The sequence below is a fragment of the Cyprinus carpio genome, unplaced genomic scaffold (assembly GCF_018340385.1).
Source record: "Cyprinus carpio isolate SPL01 unplaced genomic scaffold, ASM1834038v1 S000006726, whole genome shotgun sequence".
Taxonomy (NCBI): Eukaryota; Metazoa; Chordata; class Actinopteri; order Cypriniformes; family Cyprinidae; genus Cyprinus; species Cyprinus carpio.
In genome coordinates, this window is record NW_024879330.1 from 275,324 (window position 1) to 293,483 (window position 18,160).

An 18,160-nucleotide genomic window follows, 5' to 3' on the forward strand; every position below is an offset into this window, starting at 1 on the left:
AAAGGTGAGCATGAAAGAATGTAATTTCTTTAGAATTGGCTTGAGAAGAATTCTATTTAGGCACACAGCCCCACCTAGTGGAGAAAATAATAATAAAGCTGAGCTATTTAAATTAGCCTCGTTCTGCAGCTGATATACATTGTGGGACAAAACCTTTCATCAACGTTGTCTCCTAAAACCTAAACAAATGCGTTTGATGAAACTTGATGAACTTTTTTGACTTCAAACGTGTACTTACTTTTTACTGATCAACCAAAAATATTATACATATATATTTAGATTATAATTATTGTTTCTAAGCCATAACCACAAGATAGGCACATGTTTAGGTCGTCAGGTATCTGCAAAGCCCTGTCTGGAATGTTAATATATTGAACTGAACCACCAATATTAATTGTCTTATTATTAATACAATATCTTGTTTCAAAAAGCTTGTGATGTTTTCAGTTTTGTCTTCAATTCACGTGTCATAATGCGCAGATCAAACTTTCAAGACCTGCTAAAAACACTCAATCCTCGATTTACCCACAGACATGTCGACCCCTACACCTCAGCCACCGCTCTGATGTAGTGGTGTATGGAGTATGGTGTCCCATACTCAGAATTTGTGCTCTGCATTGAACCCCGTCCACGTGAAACACACACAACGTGAACACACAAACCTGACAGGAGGCCAGGACTGCCCCAGAGGCTGGCCCGTATGGGCTGGGTACTACCGAAAATCATGCTGAGTTGCAGCACCACCAACAAATGGATACAGTATGAGACACTTAAGATAAAACTAAAATTTCACAAAAAAAAACAAATGGGCACCATCTATCAAACTGGTCAAATTTGTGTGAAAAAAAATCTGGCGATTCCCTCTGATTTCCAGCCACATGTGATGTCTGTCTGTCAAGTTTAAGCTGGCAGAGGAAATGAAGATTGATTCAGTATCACACGAGCATGGAGATCAGGCCGAAAAACAGGAGAGGTTTTCCTCCAGTAGCTCAGGCCTGCCTCGGCCCTCATGGGGTTGTAATTACCATACTTCATGCTGAGGGAAGCCCTTGTCATCATCTCTGAGCCGGCCAACACATTTCTTTCACTCTAAACTCAAACAAGCTGCATTATATCTGCAACTCTTTATTTGGGCAGTGGTGGCAACAGGGTCCTGTTTAAACAAGCACTTGGCTCGCTCCTTGATTGTTTCAGAAAGTCTTGCACCGTTCTGAATGAAATATCCTGCAGCCTCAAGCACATGGAAGAGCCAGTTGATTCACTCACACCCCACACATCAACTCACCAAACACACAGTCATCCGTCTTCAGATGGAAATCCTTCTCCAGCACCCTCTTCCTGTTGCTCCAAAACAGTGAGGAATCTCCCAATGCAGGCATAATTTACTGAAAAAATCTGTGTTGTTTTCCCATTGTGCATTGACTGGAGTGTGATCAGAATATGGATTTTATTTCACTTATTCACACTTCATGTAACCCAGTTTGATCGTGATTTCTTTCAACGAGGTATCCTATTTCCATACTAAACTTGGCTATATACAGATATAAAAAATGTATCCGTGATGATGCTAATCCCTGGGCATAATCAAGACCTGACTGATCAAAAGTGTTGCACTGTTTTGAAAAAAAAAAACAAATGTTAGCTGTTCTGTATGAATGTTGGAGCTTGTTGCAGTTGCTTCATCTAGATATCTAATTCATATTGACTCGCTTATGTAGATTACAGGGCTTCCAAATGTCTGACATTTTAAATGTATTTCCATTGGGAAGAGTAACATTGTACATATGTGTGGCCTCTAACAACCAATATGCCATAACAGTAAGTCTTGACTGAGTTGCTTCTTGTATTGTACATTGGAGGGCATTTGCACGTGGTCCAGGTCTAGATTAGATGCCTGAATTGTTAAAAACGCATGAAACTAGCTCCCATTGAGACTCTAAGGTGTCTTTTTTTTTTTTGCCTTGGGCCACGAAGGGCAACCGCATTGCAAAGTGCTGAAAACCCCCCCACTTCAGAACATCATTGCTACTGCATTGCAAAGAAAAAGAGATGCTTTGGCATCATAGAGGTAAGTTTTGCACTCATAATTTCTTCAGGAAATGTAAAAATACATTTTAAAAATGATTTTACATTATTTACAATAACTAGAGTGTCTTTTATTTTGACAGAAACTGGTAACACTGTTTGGATGGAAGAAAGCAATAATTATACCATCACAGTACTGGAAAAAACCACATTATATATCTTGAAAAACTGGCAATACGTGTGAGGAAAATGAGTCTTTTCCTGAATGCTTCTACCTTTCTGAAGGGTGTCCAAGCAGTGGTAAGCCTATGACTTCACCTGATTTAACTTATGCGTGAAGTAGCAATTGCATTTTCATAGCTCAAAACCAAAGGTAATCTAAAGCAGAGCCCACTCCGCGGACACTGCCAAAGCACCACCGCAAAGGCATGCGATTCCTCCACAACTCGGCTCGGATCACCAACATCAGAGGATTTCAAGGCAGTAAAGTCAAGGCAACCTGTAGTTCACTCCGACCGTTTTATTAAAACAAGCATTTGCTGGAGTCTTATAATTATAGGTTAACGCCAAAGAGTTGGATTCAAGCATTGCTGCGCAGTAATATCCTTTGAGATCTTGCTGGATTTGTGTCTGTGGATCGGTTGTGCATCAGTGACATCGCCTGGGCTCTAAATGAATACCAAATGATGTTGAAGTTCGCCCCTGTTTCAACCAGGGTAATTGTGGGTATGCATCAGTCAGATCTTGATTTAGACTTCAGTGCTGTCTGTCTGCACCTCATGAAGAGATCCAAGAGGTTTCACATTTTATGCTGGAAAATTAAAAGTCTTCATGCTGAGAGTGTACGAAATGGCATTTGGTATTGTTTGCTTTGGTAGGAATGTTTTATTTTGTCCATCGCCAACTTGCCTTTTGGGATTTCGGGATACACTCTTTTATCTACTTAAAATTTCCATCTCGCTGTACATGTATGTTATGCTTTCATGTGTTCCCCATCTGTCCATCTTAGCGTTTAGATCTGCATCACAATATAATGTGTTTTTCCTTTTGTTTCAGGGAAAAGCCTAAAGGAATAGTTCACTCTAAAATTCAGATTTACTCATCAACATTTACTCACCCTCGTGTCGAGCCAAACATATGACTTTCTAGGAACTCAAAAGGAGATTATTTTGAGAAGAAAAGAGCCTCTATTGTCTGTATCAGGGTTATTATAGTTAAAAAAAAAAAACTAAAAGCATAAAAAAAAATTGTTATTTGAATCAAAATGTTAACTGAAATAATATAGTATGTTAATAATAATATGTAAAACTGGGGACATTCCTTGCCATGGCGACATTTCTAATTTTCATCTTAATGTATCTTGATGTACTAAAATAAAGTAAAATTGAAATAAACAAAATAATGAAAAACTATATTTAAAAAAAAAACTTAAAAAAATGACACAAATGTAACAAAATGACAACGAAATTTAAGTAGAATAAAATGAAAGTGGAGAAAAGTGGAAATATATATATAAATCTAATTTTAAATAATATAAAAACTCACACATGACACAAAGATAACACTTGTTATAGTGTTATTTTTGTTTAACACTAAAAACTAAAAGCATATAGTGAACAGGGGGCTATCAAACTTCAAAAAGGCAAAAAAAAAAAGCTAACAGTTGTTTATACCATTTGTGTGCTATATTTCAAATGAATGAATGGAATATTCTATATTCTATATTCTAAATATAAGTGAAATATGAGGTAAATTTCTTTGTGGAATCAGACTGGAAATGAAGTGTAAAAACATGATGCTTTTCATGTCCTTTTTGGAGCTTGATAAATGGGAATGGAGTTTGAAAACATGAGACAAAAGCATGGAGCTTGACAAAAAAAAAAAAAAAAAAAAAAAAAAAAAAAAAAAATAAAAAAAAAAAAACACTCATGGGTTTTGGACTCAACATGTGAGTGATTATGTGATGACTATTATTTTATGGTTGAACTATGTATCTGATTTTATATGTAAAACCAAATGTTTTATCAAAAAGCTTGTGATGTCATCTTAACACCTCGACATGGGTCAAATCTCCAAAGATCTGTGAAAACAAATCTTCAGTCAATATAAGCAGCTGCTACCTACTGTCACCGTATCAACTCTACAGAGCGTGGAATGAATCTTCTGCGGGTCGTTATATGAGCCGTCCTGCTCTGTGTGCAGGGTTCCAGCGGTGTCAGGCCCCGCTGCATGCTGGGAAGATAGAGAGGGTGAGAGTGATGGGGTGGAAACCGTGTCACTCTCATCACACGTGTGTTTGTTTAGGCTTCCAGCGAGGTGTCAGAACTGCCCTCACTGCTGTTTCACACGTCCTTCTTCTGAAACTAGAGCGCATGTCATACAGGGCTGCAAAATAATGATGAAAGCGTCGCTGCAAGTCTTTACGTTTAGTGTGGTCATGATATCAAACATTAGTCAAAACCAGTGGCAGTGTACACACACACACACACACACACACACACACACACACACACACACACACACACACACACACACACACACATCAAATTCTGATAGGAAATGTAATTTTGTCATAAACCTGTTGCTTTATAAATTGGCTAGATTTGTTTTTGGCAGAATTAAGCAAAGTTCATATTGAGATCTTGCTTTTGCTGACCCTTCTTCAGAGGAATAGTTAAGCTATTGGATTAAGTGTGTCTTCACCCACCCGTTGGTATGTCTGTTTAGATGCTCTCCACTCAACAAAACTACAAGTGACCATGAAAAATTGACTCTATTCCCAACGCAACTGGGACTTAGAAAGCAACGTATGATTTGTGATTAGAGGACGTTCATAATCAGACTCAGTTTAAGATTTTCTGCTTGGCATCACGAAAATCGCTTTTTATGGTTGCTTAACAGGCTGCCTGCTCACCGGCCCTGACTCTTAATAGTATGAATGGAGACTGAATGACTGATCTTTGGCTCCCTGCTCTCATATCTCCTCCTCACCTCCTCTATCCATCCTCACTTCTCCTTAGCTATAGAAAGAATACCAAGTTTACCACGGTTGTATGTTGTACCCCCCTGTTTTCCCTCAAACATATAGTGTGGGGGGGTGGACCCAACAAAAAAGACACGTTTGTTTTCCTTGCAAAATGTATATCAACATCCAGTTTCTATCAAGCTTCTTAGGCCCTATTGTTGTTCAAGCATCGTTGTATTGGTAATTTGTGTTAGTAGCTCATAATTTTATAAATAATAAAAAATTGCTGCAAACATGCTGTTAAAACTGAATTTTCTAAGAGAGTGTTTCATTTGTATTCATTAAGTGTTTTTTTGTGTGTTTTTGTTTGCAGGCACCAGCTTTGGTTTAAGACGTAGTCGGTAGTTGGGCAAAGTTTGACCACACGGAGGGCAGTGTTTCTTACAATTGTGCCCCAGTTCGGCACACAACGGACATGTGAAGCAGAACAGGGGAATGAGGTGATGATGCATTTGAGGTCTTACATTCATTCACACACGGTTTTGCACCTTTCTCAATGGTAAAAAAAAAAAAATAAAAAAAAACCCTACAAAACTGCTCCTACAACTACTTCTTTCTTCTGCTCTCAAAGGCTGCATTTATTTGATGAAAAATACAGTAAAATCAGTAATATTGTGAAATAAATTCACCCTTCCTCTCCTAATGAATATATTGTTTAAAATAACTGTGATCCGCAGGTTTCTGTTTAAAATCATTTACTGTTTTTCATGTCACACTCCAGTCTTCAATAATGCTGTGTCACAAACATGATCCTTCTTAATATTTTTATTAATACCATGAAGTTTGGGCAAAGTAAGATTTTAAAAAAGGAAGAGGAAAATAAATTAATACTTTTATTTAGCAAGGATGCATTAAGTTAATCAAAAGTGACAGTAAAACTAATTAAAAAAATTAATTCTGTTCTTTTGAATCCTGAAAAAATTTATAATTTCCACAAAAATATTTAGCTGTTAAAAAAAATGTGCATGGTTGTTACACTTCATAAATACGTATATTAAGTTAGAAAAAAAAGAATTTTAAATCATCATAATATTATTATTATTAAACAATATTACTATTAATATTAAATGATGATAGTAATATATTAATATTAAACAATATTACTGTTTTACTGTTAATTCAATCAAATAAATGCAGCCTTGGTGAGCAGAAGAGCATTAGAAAATTTTAATTATTCCCAAACCTTTGACTGCATGTGAAAGTGTCATGTGTGCTATATACTCCTGACACTCCATCATGTTATCCACTCAATTTTTTCTATGATGAAAATCATTTTGGGTTAGAGTTATGTGGTTAATTGTTAAACAAGGACAAACAAACGCTTGATCCAGGAGCATGTCCTTCTTGACAACTTTTAGTCACTTTTTTTGAGCAAGAGGATGATTTGTGAGCTTACAGGGCGATCAGCTTTAGATAACACCTCTAATGCAATTACTCTTCCACACCCCTCTTGAAAAGTGTCCCCATTTTACTGCCGGAGTGCTGGAGGTGTTAAGGAGATGCGGGTCCCGCCGCCTCCATACTCCCGTGAGCTTCACACATCATTTGTTTCCGGAAACCTCCCAGCAGGCAGCAAAATACTGTCACACGAGCGCTGCCAGCCAGTAAAAAACCAAAAATCATCAGGGACCGGCAAGCCCGTCTGCAACCTTCAGTACAGCTGTGGGACACTAAGGGTCTCTATTTGCAGATGTCCCCCCGGTTAAAAGGGTTGCACCCTGTCCTTGGCAAACGGGTGTGGCAAAAAAACGGGACAGCACTATGCAGATTTGATTGCCTTGTGAAGTGATTTGGAGCAATCAGGGGCTTAACTGTGTGAGAAATGACTGAACCCTCACAACACGCTGTGAAACCAGAAAAAGCCTCCTATTTCCACCCGGAGACAACGATAGGAAGTGATGCGTAAATCAGTGTCCCTCAAAGAAAAGACACTGAGGTGTTCGGAGGGGGAGAAAGGAGGGAGAGAGAGAGGGGAAAGAGACTTCTGTTCAGTTCTTGCACTCAAAAAATTAATAAATGTATAAATAAAAAAATAAAAAGGTTCCAATTAATTAATTAAATTAAATTGAGGAAAACTTTCTAGCAATTAAATTATGGATTTTCCAAAGAAGAAATTATTTTAACAGGTTTGTTATAGTCTTCAATGAACAAAGTTAAAAGTTTTACAACCCTACCTAAATGAAATTGAAATGCAGATTCATTCATTCGTTTCATTTCATATTTTTTTTTTTTTTTTGCCAAAAGACTTGATTTATTTTAAGATTTATAGTACAATAGTAGTATTTATAAGTATGTTTAGTAAACAAAAAATAGTTACAAGAATCACAGAAAATAACTATTTTATATTTTTTGTTTATTACACTTTTTATTCTATTTTTAAAATTAAGTAATATAAAAAAAGTGGTAAGTAGATAGTTAGTTTGAGGGTTTTTTTCATTCATGCAAGGAATTGATGACATAAAATAAATGAATCAAAATACAGTGGGTATAGAAAAGAATCAACCCTTTTAAAATAACCACATTTTTGTCACTTTGCAGCCCGGAAATGAAGACAGACACAGTTTTTGTTTTATCCAGCTATATTTTTAAAAACTCATTCCAACTTATAACATCCAAGTAAAAGATAAAACATCAACATGTCAGAAAAAACAAGCACGGCAACAAGAAATCATAAGATCTATTTATCAGTAATCGCGCTCTGAGTTTTACCAAACAATTGGTCGTTTAAAAAGACACACAGAGATGCTGTTCCTAAATTCTTAGATCGTCTCAGTGTTTTCTGTTTGATACGGAAAGACCATCATTAGTTTTTTTCCTTCTCTATCTCACGTTACTTGTTTATATTTTCACTTAAAAACCGTCCGGCAACGTGCCGACCCACGAATCTGAAAACAGAAAATCTGCGAATTTTTTAAAAACATTAGTCCCTGATAAAGGGGACAAGTTTCACAAAAGGAAACACACATGTTTTGGTCTTAAAACAATGTAATAGTGTTGACTCCCTCGGCGCTCTAAAGTAGCGCTAAATAAGGCCCATTTTTGAGTTCCGTTTCCTGGGCTGAGGTGATCCAAACCAAAACATTGATCCAAGCTGAACTTATGGATGTTTGTGTTCATTGATGGGACCGTTTTTAAAGACCCTCAGTGCAGGTTTAGACAAACAGAGTTGGCAATGTTTTTGAAAACAGCTCACAGCATTAACCGATCCGTTCTAATCTGACACATTAACAGCGATTAATCATCACACATGCTGCATAATGGAGCATATTGTCAGTCGTTGAGTGTATGTTAGTGAAAAGTCTTCGGTGGAAATTCAGAATAGGTAGTCGGGAAAAGTGACAGGAAATCATTATAAAACCTCATGGAGATTTGAGCCTACATATTCTGGCAAGATATGCAACAGATAAGGCCCCGTTCATATAAACTTGACTCGAGGAAGTTTAAACATCGCTATGGCGCTTCAAGTTAAAGAAACTGTTGCACATTGTAAACCACTTCTGAAAAGCTCTCTATCTCAGATTTTAATCAGAGCTGATCAGAAAAGCCCTATTTATTTTCAGCGTGTATGACGGGGAGTGTAATGTAAAAGGCAGAACAGCTATATCTTTCATTCTTTTTGAAAGATTAAGAAGTGCAAACTCATAAAAGGCAGACAGACAGCAGCAGCACAGCTTTAGTTCTGTTCATTATAATTCAGTTTAGGTTCAGTTTTTAGATCAATTTAGTTTAACAGAAGCTGCTGGCAAATGTCATTTTGGAATGTAGCAGATGTTTTCATGTTTTTCATTTCCAGTCAGTTCAAGCTATGTGAAGTCAATTTTGTTCTTTCAGTTTAAATTCACTTCAGTTCACTTAGTTCGGCTTAGTTGCGTTTAATTTTTTAACTGTCAATTCAGTTCAATAAAATACTGTGTGCATGGTCCCCGTTCAAGTTAAATTCAGCTCAGTTTACTTCAGTTCGGCTCAGTTCAGTTCAGTTCAATTTAGTGCCAATTCAGTTCATTAATATACTGATGACATTGTTCAGTTCAGTTTGATCCAAGCTGAACTTATGGATGTTTGTGTTTATTGATAGGGCCGGTTTTTTTTTTTTAAAGAACCCTCAGTGCAGGTTTAGTAACAGCTCACAGCATTAACCCATCCGTTTCATCCGACGGTTCATTTAACTATTACACTCTCCGAAATAAAGGTACAAAAGCTGTCACTGTGGTGGTACCTTTTCAAAAGGTACTCTTTTGTTCCTATTAGGTTCTAGGGTACAAACATGTACCTTGCTCGAAGGGGGTCTCGTGGTTCAGTTACAGTTTAGTGGTCAATTCAGTTCAGAAAAATCAGCATTCCCTCAGAGATGGATGGATAGATAGATATTTTTTGTGCTATGGATTTATTCATATATAGTCCAAAAATTGATTTATTATATTTAATATGTTAATAGCTATGTTCAGGGGGGTTAAAAATCAGTTTGGTTCACTATTTCATTTTAATTCAGCTAATTTTCAATTAGACTAGAGTTTCAGTGAAACAGCAGTGAAAGTAGAAAAGGGAAAGTAAATTACAGATATAACTATTTGTACACTTGTATAATATATGGCTTATATCATTAACACTTTTATGCATAATGTTTCTAGAATAGAACAAATTCATGTTTTTATTAAACTTTTTTACACAGTTCTGATTTTTTTTGATTATTGTTTCTAGAATAGAACAAATTCATGTTTTTATTAAACTTTTTTACACAGTTCTGATTGTTTTTGACGGTATCAAACCGGCTTATTGACATACAACATAACCTCATCATCATATATTTTCCCTCATTAATGAAATGAAAAACAAACAAACAAAAGGAAAGCGGTGAGTTATAACAAAAAGCCATTTTTATTCTCAAAGACAAATGATACAATCATCAGAAACGCTCAAAAATCTCACAAATTTTTACTGGATTGTTAGTCCCATACAAACAGGTCTAAGTTTCACAGAACTTTATGGATGAAACAAGACGAAAGATTGTCGAAACTGAAACATCTGTACAGTATGTGCAAGGGAAGTAATGTGCTCGACACATGAGATTCTCCCCATCGTTTACAAACCAAGCATTTGTGATGAATCAAAATGATGCATATTTCTATACCAGGGTTTCCAGGGTTTCAAACACAAAACACTTTAGTTAAAAGTACAGAAACAAACAATAATGGAGCGCAGCATTTGGTTTTTCCTTCATGTTTAATTTGACCTTGCGTACTGGCAATGTAAATGAAATTTGCAAATAGAATATTCAAGGAGAAGCCCAAAACTCTCTGTATGTCTGTGATAATGACAGAACGTACTGTATGCAAATGAAATCTCCATGCTTTTTTTTTTTTTTTTTTTTTTTTTTTAATGTTAAGAGAATCTCTGCTACTGACCCATAAAAAACTGACTCTTGCAAGGGTACTAACATAAAAAAGGGTCAATGAAAAACACAGTCCAAAGCCCAAAAGCATATAAATATTTGGCCCCTGTGACATGTTTTTGATTAAGACAGACCAATGTTGTTCTCGTGTTATTCAGGCATATTGAAGCAATTAAACACGGATTCATACCAAAGTTAACAGTGCAGAGGTTCTTTACATTTGCAGTTACCTGCTTGCAGCTTTTAGTAAACATTCTGTAAACATAAACGCTCTCCTCAACCAGAAGACACCACGGTAAAAGAAAAGGCTAGATCAAATAGTGGGGCAGTAAAAGAAGCAGTGTAAGTGTTGTTTTTGTACTCGAAGAAATGGAGTTTAATACTGTACAGAAGAAATTAGAGGGGTAACAAACACGCAGTTTAGTAGTTGTTTCTGCAGATCTGTATGAAACACAATCTGCCATGAACTTTGACCACAAATAAAGATGCAGTTCAGATTGCTAGTTTTTAGGTGAATATCCAAAAAAAGAGCATGTTCAGGTTAAATCTTATCACATGCACATTTTGCATGAAGTTTAGAACCACGTTTAAGACTTTTTGCATTGCAATCATTTTCAGAATTATTAATCACTTTGTAAGGTCGAAAAAAAAATGCTTATTTTTATTTATTAAAAAGTATTTATATGCCATTGGACTGAATTTAATTGATGCTAATTTTTTTTCATTTAAATGCATTAAAAAATACAAAATTTTCTTAATTTTCTTCATGCAAATGTAACTTCTTGAGTAAAATATAACCCGGAATAAATAAAGGTGACTTTGTATCTGGCATTTAGGCTTTTTTGTTTTACATCCCTTTAAAAAGAAGTGCTTTGTTCTACACAAAAATAGAAATAAAAAGACAAGTGACATTTGTTTTAGAAGGGCGCTGCCAGCAGCCTATTAACTTACATTTGGACAAACATTCTGTCAAGTACCCACTTGTTGTTGAATCCAGAAACATATACGTTATTTCTTCAAAGACCACACTACAAAGTGTAAAGAAAATTGCATTATTACAAATATAACTGTTTTCAAAATATTTGGCAGGAGTTCCCTGCCAGTGATAATTTCATCCCAACTCAATATGGTTTGTTGACCAATAAATAAATTCTAGAAATAGAGATGATGAACTTTTCTGGTAAACATCCACTGTGTAATTTAGGCTCAATTTGATTGTCTGTTCAGTATAATGTTTGCTTGTAAAATGTCTTGCAGCAAAGATTGCCAAATATTCTGTTGTCTAACATGCCAGGAATATCAAAGTACTTGAATATATATTGTACCTCAAGAACATTAGCACACAGCAAAGAGACATTTCTGAGTTTGATTGTTTGCATAGTGTTTAACTAACCTACAAAGTTGCAGTTAACCATCCAGTTATCGAACAGAAGGCTGATGATCATAATGATTTTATATCTGCACAAGAGACGGAAACTGTTGTTTTTTTATTGCAAGTGCATGCGTGAGATTTGATTATGGCTGTATCTGGAGATGCAAAGATTTAGGCCACTGCTGCAAGAGTTTGGTCGTTCTTGTAGTCACCGAAAAACATTAAAATAAAACATTTATCTAAAATTAAATTAACTAGATAAGCATTGGATACCAAAGTCAAACAAGTGGAGAGTGCAGCACGTCACCTCTCGTAACATATCTTTGTACATTTTATTGATTGTTTGTGTTAAAGATGTTACTTACTCAGATTAACTAATTTCTGAATGCTTCAGATTGAGATTTTATTCTGAGAAGAATCCATAATTGTGGATATAGTCTTACAATGAAATATCCTTCCTTCATTGCTTACATATCATTTGAGTTTCTTTTTGGTTGCTTTACAATAACAATAATAATAACAAAACATTTAAATTACAAAATGAGTAAATATTTCATTAAGTTTTAATAGATGTCGCAAAAAATAATATTCAAAACATCTTAAATTTTGTCCCTCTAAACACATTGCATAATTTAAAGTGTATATGGCTTCTATTGCTTCTCGAATCAGTACCGTTTGCTACCATTTCATACATAAATTAAATAATCAGAGGGAATTAGCCAGAAAATAGCTGACTTCCAGCACGCATAAATAAAAAAACAATTGCTTTCAGTGTTAAGAAATGCTAAATTATACAGAGTTAGTATAAAAATATTCGGCGCCAATAGGGTGAATGCATTCCTATTGCAATGAAAGTTTACTCAAGGACAGGTAAAGGTATAGTTCATCCAAAAATGAACGTTCTGGCATCATTTACTCTTAAATATAGGTCTGTTTATTATACAAAGCTATTGAATGGCTTAAGAAGACCTAGCGCACAAGTCATATGGACCACTTTTTGGTGCTTTTTGTGGTTTAAGGATCCATCTTAAAGAGGAATTTCAGAGCTTTGACAGTGACAGGTTATGCTTTCGTTGTATTCAAATGTGCAGCATCAACATTGTGCTAAAAGTCTCCTTATGTGTTCTGCAGAAGAAAGAAAGTCATTCGGGTTTGGAACGACATGAAGGCGAGTATATTTTCATTTCTGGCTGAACTATTCCTTTGAATTCAATGTTATATCACTGATGAAGTGGAATGTCAGATGAATTAGAGTAAAGGTGCGTTCACATTTACAGTTGCTATGTGAAATTTCCGCTGAAATATTGCTAATGTGAAAGCACCTTAATGCCGTAAATCATTCCCTGTAAGGGTCATCTGTTTTATAGAATAAAAAAAAACGTCAGTGTCTGTCCTAAAAATACACTGCAACCATTCAATATTGTACCTTAGTACCAAGGAGTACCAATGAGTTTGTGCTTCAAATCCGATGATTCTTTCATGCAACTATCTCTCGCACTCTGTCTTTAAGGCTAACAGTGCTGCGTTGAGGTCTCGTTCGACCAGACCGTCTCAATATGGTCTCCAAACGGACTCGTCCATCCTGCCGCTGGAGTTGAGAACGGTTTTGGCGAGCTGCTGTGGCTGCCGTCCGCATCGCCTCCGTCCGTCCTGATTGGGCAGGTTGGGGTTGATGAGGGTGCTGCCGGTGGATGCGCTAGTGCAAGGCGGCAGCATCCTGGAGGGGGATCGATCTCCGCCCGGCACCATTGAGAACTGGTACGACCCGGATGAGGCTCCGTAGTAGAGGTACGGCGTGCTGCTGGTCTGGAAGGGGCCCGCTTTGGTTCGGGTGGATCCGGGGTACGGCGGAGGCAGGTAGGTGTGGTAGTGGGTGGTGCTGGACATGCCCAGAGACATGCCCGAGGTGACCGGCGTAGGGGTGTATGTGAACGTCGCAGGATAGTGCATTCTGGGACTGGGGAAGCGGGTATCTGTGAGGGAGGACAGACCGGGAAATTGACGTTCAAACTGCCGCGGGTCGGCCGAGAACGGACTGAGATCTGACGTGCCTGGTGGAGAGAAAAGAGCAGTGATATTTAAATCAAGAAAAGGTTTTGAGCATGTCTTCTTTCAGTGTGGTCCAAAAATTAGGGTGCACTAGTGAAAATGCCTTTTTTGTGCATATTTTTTAATTGCTATACACTTTTCAGTACAATTTCTGTTATATAATTTATTTACATAACCAGAGCATTTATATGGTATGAAAACAATCAGTAACATTAAGTTAAAAAAGTACAACGATGATTATTAAAATACATTATGTTAATTTTACTCATTTTATCTCCATTTTGCTCATTTTTTTTTTACCAGATAAATTCTCTGATTATATAAATCAATGATATAATCTGATATTTAAAGATACGTTTTCCATCAACGTTTCCATTGTATTCATTTGTTATAAACAATTGTGCATTTTCAACTTTATTTTTACTTATCTATCATGTAGAAAAAGTGCAGAATCTAACATATTTTCATTTTAAATTCTAAATTTTCTTATTGTATTTATTTTTGAATCGTAAAAAAATACATAATATATTTATTAATGTATTGTCAAGAGACTTTGGGCTCCCATTGCATTTAAAATTCAAATGTCATTTCTATTCATATTAGCAGTTCATGAAAATAAATGTATTTCAGTCTCTGTGCATAAATTTTTTATATTTTCATGTGTTTTGTAATTAAATATTTAGTTGCACTAAAATGCTGTTGGGTCACTTTAACTCTTTTTTTTTTTTTAACTTATTTTATTTATTAGCTCGCCTGTGAGACCCTATTTGAGGTCATCATTGTTTTTGTATTAGATAAATGCTTTGATTATGAAAATAATGACTCTTGATTGTAACTACTTTACATTATGAGTAGCTTGAGTTTCAAAGTAGCTTCATCCACACCAAATGAGACTGAAATGAATAAAGGGACATTGTTAAATCAGACAGAAGAGGGCGCTGTCAAACTTAATTTGCATACAGCTCAAACTAACACAAAACCCACCTTTATAAACCGAAAAGAAGGATGTAGAGCATGCAACTTTATCTGCATTTCTCTTTCAAATAATGAATGTGAAAAATAATGGAGGTAAATATGAGAGAGGCTTCTCCCAAACAATTTGATTAAAGTGAAAACTATCTTGTCTTTGTTATTGTCAGAGTCAGTGTTTGAAATATCCCAAGCCATGAAAGCGTCAGAATGACATTTCAAAGTGCAAGAAAAAAGTTCATATTGTTGCGCATTGATCCAGAAGTTCCTGTTGTGACTCCACATGAACAGATTCTCTTTACAAGCCCAGTCTTAGGATTTTTAATCAGGGAAAATGCAATAAATTTTAACCAACCGACAAGAGAAACTGGCTCATCTTGCATGTCAGCGTTTAATTTAAATATTTATTTGCAACCTGAATTATGCAATACCTTGGGTTGATTCGAGGTCAAGATGAAGACTAACGCTGCAAAAAATGTCACTGGGCCTTAAAGATCAATATGCAAACTAACTGTCAAACGGCGCTGACGTGCTGCTGAAAGATTGTGAGTTTGGCTTCTGGCTGTTTGCTTCTTCAGCGGCGTTTGTTGAAGGTTGTCCGGGGGTTTGTATGCGAATGCATCATGTGCGTTCACACTCACATGCACAAACACGCATCCTCACATTTATATGAATATCAAAGAGAAATGTCGGAATAAACTGAGAGCGCACATGGAAACGCTTAGAGGAAAAAACAGTTTCCACAGGATGCATAATGAGCAGTCTCAGATGTGGTGGCATGTCTGCGATTAGCCAAAGAGAAGGGCCGATCTTCTCTCTTAGAACCACAAGATGTTTTTAAATTATAAACCACTAATGGGCTGTGACTCCCAGAACCCCAGGAGAGAGAATCCCAGAGGAACGTCTTATCATCTCCACATCTGTCTATTCATCATGATCTGCTTTTCAAATGGAGCCGCCTGCTAAATTAAAGGCTATAAACAAACAATCCCATCTCTTCTCCTCTTTTCCTTTCCATTCCATTTCCCCTTTCTTTTCCTTTCCTTTCGAACAAACAAACCCGAACCCTTTTCTTTTCCTTTCTATTTCCCCTTTCCTGACCTTTCCTATTTCAGTTTTTCCCCCCCTTCTCTTTCCTTTACTTTCAAAAGAAAGTAAAATCATTTCCCATTTTCTTCCTCTTACCTTTCATTTTCCATTTCCTCTTTCATACAAACCCAAATGATTTTCCTTTCTTCTTCCCCTTTCTTGAGGTTTCCCATTTTCCCAAACCAGAATCTACTTTTGGGGACATTTATCTGTTCTTTACCTTACTATTTCCCCTTTTCTTTCCTTGATTTAATCAAGTCTTTTCCTTTCTGTTTCCCCTTTTGTGTCCATTTTCCATATTTCCTTTTCATTTACTTTAAACCAAAACTGCTATCCTTTCCATTATGATCTGCTTTCCTTTTCATTTATCTTTTCTTTTCTGTTTTGTTTTTTCTTTTTTTCTTTTCTTTAATCAAAACCAAAATTCTATTTCCTGACCTTTTCCCCTTTTCTTTCCTTTTTATTTCCCCTTTCCTGACCATTCCCAGGTTATTTGACCCCTTTCTTCCCTTTAATTTAAACAAACTAAGGTCTTTTCCTTCACATTTTCTTATTATTCTAGTTCACTTGTGCTTTCTCATGTCCTCTTTTATTTATTTATTACCCCAGATGAACCAAAATCTTTTTTGTTTCCCCTTTCACCTTTTCTTTACTTGGAGCAAACCAGAATAATTTCCTTTTCCTTTTTCCCTTTCCCATTTCTATTTCCATTTTTTCTTTAACTTCAAACCAGTTACTGTCCCTTTCTTTCCATTTCCCCTTTCCTGACCTTTCCCCACATCAGTTTCCCCTTTTCTTTCCCTTTTCTTCAAACAAACCAAAACCCCTTTCCTTCTGTTTTCCTGTTGCTTACCTTACTGTTTCCTCCCATTTCCATTCTCCATTTTTTTCCCCTTAACTTCAAACAAACCAAAAATCTTTTCTTTTCTGTTTCCCCTTTTTCATGTCCATTTCTCCTTTCCTTCACTTCAAACAAACTCTCCGAGCTAACCTCATCTCGATCTTACGTCTGTTCCTCTCTCCCCGTTGCTGAGGTAAAGTACTGTTTTATGATGATAAATCCCGTCAGCTTGTCTGCTGGTTTAGGAGCGGTCGCGTGTCATCCATGAGTGCTGCTTTATGAGTGAGAGTTCAGCACACTTTACAGAACATGTGGGGCCAATTATGAGCAGATTGTCTCTCCACATTATCAACTCTTGACATTTCAAACCAAACAAAAAAGACACTTCAGGGAGACCCTTGAAGAAGAGAGGAGACTCAAGTCACATTTCCAAAACAATGACAGAAATTCACATATACAACCTTCAATCACCATTAAACATCGCTCCCTGCTGCAGACATTCACGAGAATGAACCCATCATGCTATCAGTGCTTGCCAGACCCTTTTTGGCTGAACTTAATGCAACATCAATCACTTTGTAATACAGGGATGGTGTGGTCGAGTAGCCGAAGCTCTAGGCTCGAAACCAAGAGGATCATGATGGCTCAAGCTGTGACCTATCATCAGTGTGATCTTGCGACCTCTGACCTCAGGTTGCTTTAGGGTTACAAGACTGCCTGCTTACTTTAAGAGCACATTAAGAGGTACGGAAGCCACTAACAAAGACATATCATGGTGTTTTGTATGTTTTGCTGCATGTATACTACTGTTTAAATTTTTGGGGTTAGTAGGATTTTTTTTTAAGAAACTTTGTTCATCAACATATCACAGTTTCACCAAAATATGAAGCAGCGCAACTGTTTTCAACATTGATGATAATCAGAAATGTTTCTTGAGCAGACTGAAGACTGGAGTAATGATGCTGAAAATTCAGCTTTGATCACAGGAATAAATTACATTGTAATAGTTATTCAAATAGAAAACAGTTATTTGAATTTGTAATAATATTTCACAATTTTACTGTATTTTACTAAATTTGTGATCAAATAAAGGAAGTCTTGATGAGCAGAAGAGACTTCATGCTAAAGTAGGCTACTTTTTTGCAAGGCTAATCATTCGGTACCATGGTACAGTATATATCAAGGTACCATGTTTTGTGGACATGTACCATGGTATTCTCTGAAGAATTTACATTTACTCATTTGGCAGATGTCTTAATCCAAAGCCACTTTTAATCAAGGTATTCATTTGATCTGTACATGCATTCTGTGTTATTGCATATACTGTATCAAAGTACTGAGGAATTGTACCACCAAACATGCTTTTAAACCATCCTCCTGAAACAGACTTCACTAACGGGA

At 36.3% G+C, this 18,160-nt stretch overlaps 1 pseudogene; it reads right to left on the reverse strand.

Annotated features, from left to right (window-relative positions):
- Positions 1 to 13,212: 13,212 nt before the first annotated feature.
- LOC109106870 overlaps positions 13,213 to 18,160 on the reverse strand; it is a 33,708-nt pseudogene continuing 28,760 nt past the window's right edge.